The sequence below is a fragment of the Cryptomeria japonica genome, chromosome 3 (assembly GCF_030272615.1).
Source record: "Cryptomeria japonica chromosome 3, Sugi_1.0, whole genome shotgun sequence".
NCBI lineage: Eukaryota > Viridiplantae > Streptophyta > Pinopsida > Cupressales > Cupressaceae > Cryptomeria > Cryptomeria japonica.
In genome coordinates, this window is record NC_081407.1 from 302,975,212 (window position 1) to 302,986,503 (window position 11,292).

Sequence of the window (11,292 nt, forward strand, 5' to 3'; positions counted from 1 at the left end):
TTTAGACTTCCAACCATGGCTTGAAATTGGTCTATATTCAGGTTTGTAGGGACTGACGCCTCTTGGAGTGCTTGATCCAAGATAGTTTTATGAGATGGCGATAGGCGCAAAAGCTCTAAAATGGATATAAGCGTAGGGGTTTTGTCTAATTGTTCCACAAGATTGTACTGCTTTGGGATGGAGGTGGTGCCTTGTGGAGCTGCCTTTATGGTGACCTTGCCACGATGTGTAACAACATTGCAATTTGAGTTGGGATTTTTGAAGGTTATTGTTGCAACTTGTTCACTGGCATCATACAAATGATTTATAGTGTAATTATACGCAGCCTGTGTATAATCAGTGGTATCAGTGCCTCGCTTGGAAGTGGAAGGACCCCTTTGATCTTGTGATGGAAGTGGATTTTTGAACATCAGATGATCATTATTGGTTGTTTTTGGGTCATGTCCTTCAATTTCAATTTCTCCTCGGTCAATAAGATCCTGAATAAGATCTTTTAATCGGTGACAATTACTTGTCTTGTGTCCTCTTCCTTGGTGGAAATCACAGTGTTCAGTATCTCTCCACCATGCAGGTTTGACCTGAGGTTCGTAGTTTGATGTTTTTGGTAGAGTGACCAAATTTTGAGAAATGAGTTGTCGCAATACTGTTTCAATGGGTTCCCCTAAGGGAGTGTATGTGTGTTTTTGTTTTTACTAACGAGGTCTTGGTTCATCATGAGATGTGATGCGACCTTGATTGGAAGGAACATTTGTGTTATTTTGAGGTGGAGGATTTTGTCCTGCAAACCGAACCACAGGTTGTGCATTTTGGATAGTCTGGGCATCGACAACCCCATCGTTGACGATATTCTTGTTTTTGTTCCAGAAGCTTGGTTTAACACTATTGAAGTGTGGGCGAGGACCATCCTTTGGTTCATTATAGATTTTGATGAGTCCTTTCTTGATAAGTGCCCTTTCACATTTCAAACCCTTGGTGATCATATCATTAAAAGAGTCTGTGTCTTTGACATCCAGGTGAAATTCCATTTCTTCGTTTAAGTTGGAAATGAATATTTCCACTAGTTCTCGTTCAGGTAACTAAAGAGAACGTCTGCTAGACATTTGGCGCCATCATTGCAGGAATAATGAGAATAGTTCACTTGGTTTTTGTTTGGTGTTGCATAGATCAGCCATGGTGATGTCGCGTTCGATATTATGGGAGTAATGAGCGAGGAATTTCTGGATAAGTTCCTCAAATGTTCTAATGCCACCTGATAGTCGGGAAAACCATGATGTGGTTGTTCCTCCCAAGCTTTAGGGAAAAAGGCACATTAGGTAGGTGTCTTCATATGCCACTTCGAGACAAGCAGAATGAAATTCTCTGACATGATCTCGAGGATCCCCCTTTCCTCTATATTTTTCAAATTTGGGTGTTTCGAATCCTCAGGGAAAGGGTGGCATATAAAGATTCCTATCAAAAGGATAGGGACAGATGTCATTGAGTGAGAATTGATTAGTCTTGACACCACTATGAAGTTGTTCGGCGAGATTCTCGACTTGTTGCCACAACATCTCCATTTCATTTAGAGGAGGAGGTGGTGGGTTACTTCGAGGAATGTTATATATGATGGGATCTCTACCTCTTTCCTCTTCATGGTGACTTTGTCTTTCTAATGCTTGTCTTAATTGGGCAAGATCAAAGTCAGAGGGGAGTTTGGCTCCTTCTTGAGCGAGCTTTAAGAAGTGAGCATCCACATTGCTCCTGAGTATTTCGTCAAAAAGTCTGTTAAAGAGAGGGTTATGCTGGGCCCTTTCTATTGTTGCAGGAGTAGGAGTACTTGGGTTTTCATCATTCGCATTTCCTCCAAGTGCTTCTTGAAATTCATTGAGATTTTCCTCTTCTTCTTCCTCCATTTCTATTTCTCGTTGCCTTGATTGTGATCGGGTTTGAGCCATTTTGCTTACAAGCTTTTGTTTGAAGGTGAGTGAAGATGATGATGAGTTTTCGATGAAATGAGAGATTGATGGTTGGTGAATTGTGTTGCATGTGGATCTCTAGCACTTTTAAGGTGGATGTAACCGAAATTCCTTCTTTGAATTGCTTGCTTGTTTGATAAGATTTGATGTGATAAGGTGTAGAGCAATTTGAGATGTGTTTCAGATTGAACTACCTAGCAATGAGAGGATTCACTCATAAACTAGTTTTAACCTGTGTAGATGTGTCTCTTAGGATGAGCTTATCCTAGATGTAGAAACAATCTAAAAACAGTGATGGGATGTGTTTGATTTCAAGAAATATCTAAAAGAGAACTTGGGACAAGAACCTCTTAATGTTTTTAGAGTTGGAACGGATTGATGATGAAGTGATGATGGATGAAATGGATAAAAAAATGTTTTCAACTTCATAAAAACTGTGTGTTACAAATGGGACAAACTCTACCTCTTCCCTTTCGGGTGTTGGTGGTATTTCTCGAGCTGTGTTGTAGGTGATATAGACATTTGGGAAAAAGTTGGGATTAATCTTACCTCCTTGGTTTTTGTGATAACTCAGAGCTCTATATTGCATAAAAGCTCTGTGGTTCAATGATTCTGAATCAAATTCGTTTGTTTTGCCTTGAAGGTAGAGACGCATGTGACGTAGAAAAACTCTATGGGAGACAAAGATTTGTCTATTTATATAGAAGAATTTCCTCCTTTTGATCAAAGCCTTTGAGCTTAATGGTCTTCTTTTCAAGTTGATATTCTGATGATGCTTCTTCTTTCTCAAGATGTGAAGAATGGTCATAAAATTTGACTCTGTTGTTTGCACTTTGTTTTTGATGTGTTTGGTTGTTTTGAGAAATGTTTGGTTGGATGAATACTTTGTTTTTGGAAGTGATTTTTTTTTTTGACAAGAAAACAAAGCAAGCACACAAACACAAGAATGTTGCCTAAAAAGGCACAAATGAGTATGGGTCTAGATCAACCCAATCCTTGGACTTATATATGACCCTTCCTTTAGATATATTTTAAGGTGTATTTCCAAAGCCTGAAGTCGGCTCAATTTGCACTTGGTCTTTAAAACGAACACACTTCAAACACTTTTTATCCCTAAGGTCAAATGGCCAGTTGCGATAAATTTAGCCCACATTTTGATATTTCTTTAACTTTGGTACTACATACCTTATGAATCCCATCGTGGCAGGTAAGGATGTGATATACTAAGTCTTGCACGAGCATGATCCCTATGATGGGGGAGTCACCACTTTTATCAAGCCACAAGTGACTTTTCAAAAAGCTATGTTTCTACTCAAGGAAATATGTATGGTGAGTATCTTGGGAGCAAAACCATCTATGCTCTTGCACTAAATTATATCGCAAATATCCTCAATCAATAGAATGGGTGGGCTACTACTAAAAGGTGTTTAGTCATGTTCAATGTTTTTGGACATAAGTTCATTCTGCAGTGACTCACTTAAGAGCCTTGTAACTGGTGGTGGGGCCCATTTGTCCTTTCGGCCAGTTACACTATAGGAATAGCTATACCCAAGGCTATAGCTTTCACTCTCACCTGATTTCTATAGCGGCTCGAAGGATTTACCACTCGAGGTCATTCCCAAGAGTATCGATCCCTTGGCAGGCCTCTCTTAAAAAGATAAAATTTGAGTGTTACTAACACTTTTCTCTTGCACCTAGGACCACGAAAGCCAAGGGAGAGGATAGTGTGTGTTAGAAGTGGGACCACTCGACCGACTTTTTGCACAAGTGTGCCAAGCACGAAAAACACTTTGTTCTTTTTAACCCATCATCGCAATGTGGTCTAACTATTTGGAGATGTTGTTCCAACAATCATGATGTTCTTTTTAACTTCAAAGGCAATATGTTGTAATCTAGAAATGGGAAGTCCTGGTCAACTTAACAAAAAACACGTTTTGCTTGAAGTAAACTTGTTTTTTTGAGCTTGAAGGAAAAATGGCTTGTTCTTTTTAGATTGCCCAAAACAAAGTGTTGATTGTAAATTTCTTTAAGTTGATGCAAGAAAATAAATTTTGTTTTGTTGATTTTAAGCACCAAAACGAAGTTTGTTTCCTAACTTGCAAGAAATAAAGTTTGTTTTGTTCAATTTTAATGCACCAAAAGACGAGTGACCCTAACTAGAAAGCATGAAAAATTTGTTTTAAGTTTTAAAGCACTAAAAGAAAATTTGTGATTTTTAATGGTGAATTTTAAACCTGCACAAACAACAAATGGTTAGTAAAATCTATGTCCAAGGGGGGGCTTCCACAAGCCTAAAATTTTCACTTTTTTCGGTTACAAGGTGTTTTGTACAACGTTCTGTTACAATAGTGCTAGTCTGTGTTTGAACAGAAGCGCTATTTAACACAAACACGCTAAAAGAAAGGGAAAGACAGAGAGGCAAAAGCGCTCAAACAGGGTTAATAGCGCTAAAATAATGTCAAAAGCGCCAAAATAGTTTCAAAAGCACTGAACTTAAAGCAATAGCGCTATTGCAAGAACAATAGCGCTAAAACTATAAGTATCGATAGCGCTAGAATGAGTTCAATAGCGCCAAAGCGCAACCTGTGTGACATTTTCAACATTCAAACATGTTAGTGGTTTAAAAAAATGATATTTTTGCGTGTTCGATTCACGTCGGGTTCACCAAATGATGCTCTGCTAAATGGACAAGGTTAGTCTAAGAGAAACAACACAAAACACACAAGAAAATCGTTAGTGTTAGTCAATCAAAAACTAATCTAAATAGGCATATCAAAAGAGACACTAAAATCATGCTAATATATCTAACAAACGAAACGAAGATAATGAGGCATCTCCAAATGCCTCTTAGCATGCTCTTAGCTCCTTCTCCCTTGTTCCTCTCCTCTCCAAGTTCCAAAATAGTGTAGCTCTCAGCAGCTTTTTGCACTATGGATGCTTATGGAGGATTGAGATTGAAGTATTTGCTCTAAATATGCATAAAAAGCTAATACTATACTATTAATATTAAAATGATTGATTTTACCCAAAATGACAAGATATTAGTTAATTATGCTAAAATGCTCTCTTAAAATGCCTATAGCTTAAATGCATACAAGTTTTCAGGATCTGGATTATGAAGAAATGGGCTCTATTTATAGGAAAAATGGAGCAATGGATGGTTGAGATTGAGCAATCTCAACAAGGGTCAGGATTGAATGATTTCAAATCCATGTGATGGCTTTCAACCCAATCTCAGGATGACAAGTGTCAATGTGAGATAGGTTGAGAGGAGAGGGAATAAGCATTAAATGCTTGATATGACTTTGGGAGTTAAAGTCAAGGTTGGTTGAATGAATAAACTCTTTATTCAAAGAGTAAAGCTTTTATCCAATGGATAAACTCTTGTGCAAATGTGAAATGGATGAATATGGTCAAAACAATAAATGTTTGGAGGGACAAGTTTGAAATAACCATAAATGGTTATGTAAGAGCCATAAATGGTCATGTAAGAGCCATTAGTGGTCTTGGAAGTTTTGGGGGGTTAATTTGTTGAACACACAAAGCATTAAATGTTTTTCAAAGACTTTGAAGTCTTTGAGAAGTGACTCCATTTTGCTTAGGAATGTGACAATAATTAGGGGATGGATTAAGCTAATTAGGAAGGGGTTAGAAGAATCTAAAAGGAGATTAGATTTTGCAAGTGCATTTGGTGGGTGAGGGAAAATAGGATTTTATTTTTAAAATAAAAATTCATTTATTTCAATAAATGTGTGCAAGTTGCATTTGTAGGAAAATGCAAGTGGGGGGGGGATAATGATTTAAATAAATGTTTTTATTTAATTTATTTAAAAGAGGAAAAGGAGATTTTATTTATTTAATTGATTTGAATTTGGTTTAATGAATTAATTAAAATAAATCGAATAATTTATTTAATTAATAGAAGAATGTTTGGGAATAAATTAATTAAATATTAATTTAATTAACTAATGGCTAGTGGATTTTTTAATCAAATAAATAGTGAATATTTATTTAATTAAGCTGGACAGATTTGTGTGACTACACATTTCATTACATGTTGTCTTAAGGGGTCATAAACACATGTATGGATTCATTTATATTTGTACACATGCATGGATTCATTTTATTCATCTATGTATTCATTTAATTTATATTTACACATGTATAGTTTCATTTAATTATGTTGTATATATAGTTACATAGGTAGCTTGAATTTTCAATGTGTGAATCACCTATTAAATCATCTTTAAATGTATGTATACGTGTATCGATTCATTTATAGATATGCATGATCCAAGATATATATATATATATATATATATATATATATATATATATATATATATATATATATATATATATATATATATGTTGTCTTAAGGGGATATTTGTGTCATGGATTCATTTATATTTTTACACATGCATGCATTCATTTTATTCATCTATGTAATCATTTAATTTATATTTACACATGTATGGTTTCCTTTAATTATTTTGTATGGATTCATTTAATTATGTTGTTGTAAGGTGTTTTAAGTGGTCTTAAGGGGATTTAAGGGGATACTTGTGTCATGGATATAAGTTCATTAAATTTAAATATATAGATATAAGTTCATTAAATTTTTGAAGTTCATTAAACATACATAAACACTTAACTAAAATGAACAACTAAATTAAATTTTAACGACTAAATTTGTATGCTTAAGGGGATTTAACTAAAATGAACAACTAATTATGTTGTCTTAAGGTGTTTTAAGAGGTCTTAAGGGGATTTAAGGGGATATTTGCACCATTGATTCTTTTATATTTTTACACATGCATGGATTCGTTTTATCCATCTATGTACATTCATTTAATTTATATTTACACATATTGTTTTATTTAATTATTTTGTTTGGATTCATCTAATTATGGTGTCCTAGGGTGTTTTAAGTGGTCTTAAGGGGATTTAAGGGGATATTTGTGTCATTGATTCTTTTATATTTTTACACATGCATGGATTCGTTTTATTCATCTATGTACATTCATTTCATTTATATTTACACATATATTGTTTCATTTAATTATGTTGTTTGGATTCATCTAATTATGTTGTCCTAAGGTGTTTTAAGTGGTCTTAAGGGGATTTAAGGGGATATTTGCGTCATGGATATAAGTTCATTAAATTTAAATATATAAATATAAGTTTATTAAATTTTTTAAGTAAGTTCATTAAACATGCACATAATCACTTAACTAAAATGAACAACTAAATTAAATTTTAACGACTAAATTTGTTTAACGATGAACAACTAAAATATACATAAACACTTAACTTTCAAAAACATTATATATATATATATATATATATATATATATATATATATATATATATATATATATATATATATATATATATATATATATATATATATATATATATATATATATAAACATGCAAAGTAGTATGAAATGTAGATCTATCTAACACATACATACATGAAATATGGAAAATAAATATCTAGTACACATGTACAAATATGAAATGTCTAGAAAATATGTGCACGTGCACATATATATATGTGTGTGTGTGTGTGTGTGTGTGTGTGTGTGTGTGTGTGTGTGTGTGTGTGTGTGTGTGTGTGTGTGTGTATGTATATATATATATATATATATATATATATATATATATATATATATATATATATATATATATATATATATATATATGTATATATGTATATATATATGTATGTATATATAAACAATGGGCTTGGGGCCCCGTCCTGAACCATGTCCCGATCCATGTGCCTGCAATAGAGTATGCATGCATAAAATCATACATTAAACATTTAATTCATGTACTAGAGTAAAAAAAAATTAAGTAACATAGATTAAGAGCATTTGCACATAGACAAACATACCTCTGAAGAGTCTCTAACATCACCACCATGTGTATGCAGGATTCTAGGACGTCTATGTGACGAGGAGCTCAACCTGCATGATAGTGGTGCATCATGCAATATTCAAATTTTGTTAGATATACATACACATATATTTATAACTTTGAACCTAACCCTATAAATACATAACTTAAATATTTAAAAGAAAAAATTAATTTAAAGTTATAATGTATACTCGTGTCTCCTGATGAACAGGGTCGATGGCAATGTGCAAATCCTCAAGCATCGCCCCATGCGCCTGCAATAGAGTATGCACACATAAACTCATATATTAAAAATATTTAATTTGAATACTAGAGTGAATTTTTTTAAGTAACATATATTAAGAGCATATGCGTAGACAAACATACCTCTGAATGGTCTCTAACATCACCACCATGTGCATGCAGGCTTCTAGGACGTCTATGTGATGAGGAGCCCAACCTGCGTAATAGTGGTGCATTCTGCAATGTTGAAATTTTGTTAGATATACATGTACACATATATTATAACTTGCAACCTAACCCTTTAACAATAGAACTTAAATATTTAAGATTGAATTAATTTAAAGTTATAATGTATACATGTGTTCCTGATGAACAAGGTCAGTGGCAATGTGCAAATCCTCAAACATCGCCCCCTGTGCCTGCAATATAAATTACACATGAACTCACATGTACATTATTTAAACATTCATTATTAAGTTTTAAATATATATATATATATAAAATTAATTTTAAAGATCAAATTGAATCTACTTAAACATGTACATGTACGTGGTTGTAGATAAACATACCTTGGGGTCTCTAACACCTCCATCACGTGCATGCTGGACTCTAGAACATTTGCAGGATGAATGGCTCATCCTGCACAATGCTCGCTCATCTTAGACAATGCACACATTTTGTTCGATATATATATAATTTAAATCACTTGAAATTATTTAATCAACACCTAGATATCCGTTTAAATAGAACTTAAAAACAAAATAATAATAATTTAAACTTTATATATACCTGTGTCTCCTGATGAACAACTGGGTCAGTGGCAGCATCCAAATCTCCATACATTGACCCTAATTTGATACCCTATATAGTTCAAAAAATACAATCCAATATATATAATTAATTTAATCTATGTAGTTCATGTGTACAATCAAGTAGCTATATAAAATTTCTAAATTAAAATTAGTAAATTATATATTATAATTCATACCTCTCCTACAACATGTAAGGCTCGTCTGATCCTGTTGATGTCAGAATCATGCAAGGAGCCCATTGCAACATGATCCCCCTCACTGTCTAGCTCCATAAGAATGGTAGTGAACATCCCCAAAAATCTAGTACCAGGTACTGTGGCTCGATCAACTAATGTATAAACAGGAGGAGGAGGTGTATCCTGACCAACTATTGTATGCTGGGGCAGGGCAGTAAGATGTGCAGCAGCAGTAGGTTGAGAATTTGTATGCTCACAACCACAGTTAGAAGCACCCGATCTACCAAGTACATGTCTAACAAATGATGGGGCATCCTCTAGTGGGATCCCATGCTCCATAGCAATGACTTGTGGATAAGCATGTGCTCATCTGCCGTAAAGGATCTATGTCATGCATGCATGCAACATCCATCGGTGATGGTATGTCTACTTGAACACATGGATCATCACTCACTGATGCATCATGAATGCTAGTATGAGAGCACAACAAATATCTACCCACTCGATCTGATGTCATCTCATCCAACTGTGTGGCTATAGTAGCAATACTGGAAAAGATGGATTGTCGAGTGTCATCTGGTACACTATCTACAACATGTGCTAGGAACTCACTCTTGGGAAGAACCACAAGGTTTGGACCAATCAATGCCCGTTTATTAACGAGTGGGGGTGCACTTGGTCGTCTAAACTTATCTAAAAATTTGTCTTTCCCTTGCCCAGCATGTTTCAGAAAATTGGTGCAATCAACATCATCCAACAAATGAAACTCTGCAAACAATTGTTTGCATAAATAAAGGGGCAACTCATCCTTTTGGGGCCACCTATGATGAGTGGCTAACCAACTAGGATAGATAAAAGGTGCTACTAGTGCATTCGTGCACCTAGTAGGCATATAACCCTTCACCCTACCAAAGGCCTGATAATGAGGAAACATGGTTTTCACATCAGCTGTGGAAACCCTATCATTCACAGTGTCCCATTCCACCGTACCATGTACATTGTGTGAAAGGGATCTATAGAATTTCTCTGCGTTGACCTCATCATATGGATTATAATTGTCAACAAGGTCAATCATATGAAGTAGCTCTTGTCTGATAATCTCACCCCTTTGTTTATTTGTTTGATCACGCATGTTTCCCAATGTGATATTTAAATGATCTAAGGCACGTTGGAGTGCCTGTGTTGTATGATTGTAGAGTTGTTGTCTCTCTTGTGGAGTTGTGGCAAACCTATGTGACATCTGCTCACTCCCACGAGGATGAACACTAGGCTCAAAACTACTAGTGTTATGTGATCCAGGCTCATCAGACATGATGTGAGTGGGTAATATATATATATATATATATATATATATATATATATATCTCTGTGTGTGTGTGTGTAGTACACATTAGACAATAATTAAAAAAGTATACATACATTTAAATCATTTTAAACGTCATAAATGCATACAAGTTAAAATTTTCTAGATATAAAGATAAATTTCTAGATCTATGCACAAAAGAAATTTAAACAACAACTATAAATTTAATTTTAAATTTCAATATATGTCTAATTTACAATTACATATATTTGCATATACAATAATTAATTTGAAAATTAGTCAAATAAGTCAAATTAAGTCAAATTAATTTACAATTGCATATACAATTTAATTAATAGGTCCTAATTTGGTCTTATGTGGTCCTAATAGGTCCTAAGAGATGCAGATGTGTCCTAAGGGGCCTTGTGTGGTCCTAAAGGGTCACCCATGTGTTAGAACACATGTGTGGCGCCTTAGGACCACATAAGACCCCTTTTGACACCATTTGGTCTTATGTGGTCCTAATAGGTCCTAAGGGGTGCACGTGTGTCATAAGGGGCATTGTGTGGTCCTAAGGGGTCACCCATGTGTTAAAACACGTGTGACCCCTTAGGACCACATAAGACCCCTTTCGACACCATTTGGTCTTATGTGGTCCTAATAGGTGCTAAGGGGTGCACATGTGTCGTAAGGGGCCTTGTGTGGTCCTAAGGGGTCACCCATGTGTTAGAACACATGCGTGACCCCTTAGGACCACATAAGACCCCTTGCGACACCATTTGGTCTTATGTGGTTCTAATAGGTCCTAAGGGGTGCACATGTGTCGTAAGGGGCCTTGTGTGGTCCTAAGGGGCCACCCATGTGTTAGAACACATGCATGACCCCTTAGGACCACATA